This window comes from Penaeus japonicus, unplaced genomic scaffold (assembly GCF_977035675.1).
Source record: "Penaeus japonicus unplaced genomic scaffold, GWHDUDI00000001_assembly GWHDUDI00000005, whole genome shotgun sequence".
Taxonomy (NCBI): domain Eukaryota; kingdom Metazoa; phylum Arthropoda; class Malacostraca; order Decapoda; family Penaeidae; genus Penaeus; species Penaeus japonicus.
This window is the reverse complement of record NW_028234407.1, coordinates 18040366-18040991: the sequence shown is the minus strand read 5'-3', so window position 1 is coordinate 18040991 and position 626 is coordinate 18040366.

The window sequence follows — 626 nt, the reverse complement described above, 5'->3', positions numbered from 1 at the left end:
AGAGAGAGAGAGAGAGAGAGAGAGATGCACATGTGGACGCATTCCTATTGATGTCCTTGATGTAAAAAGTGTATTCCAAAAGAGAGAAGGAGAGAGATAGAGATAGATAGACAGAGAGACAGACAGGCAGACAGATAGATAGATAGATAGATAGATAGATAGAGAGAGAGATATGCACATGTGGACGCATTCCTACTGATGTCCTTGATGCAAAAAGTATATCCAAAGAGAGAGAAAGAGAGAGATAGGGATAGACAGACAGAGAGACAGACAGACAGATAGATAGATAGAGAGAGAGAAAGAGAGAGAGAGAGAGATGCACATGTGGACGCATTCTTTTTGGTGTCCTTGATGCAAAAAGTGTATCCAAAGAGAGAGAAAGAGAGAGATAGAGATAGACAGACAGAGAGACAGACAGACAGATAGATAGATAGATAGAGAGAGAGAGAGAGAGAGAGAGATGCACATGTGGACGCATTCCTTTTGATGTCTTTGATGCAAAAAGTGTATCCAAAGAAAGAAAGAGAGAGAGAGAGAGAGAGAGAGAGAGAGAGAGAGAGAGAGAGAGAGAGAGAGAGAGAGAGAGAGAGAGAGAGAGAGAGAGAGAGAGAGAGAGAGAGATAGAT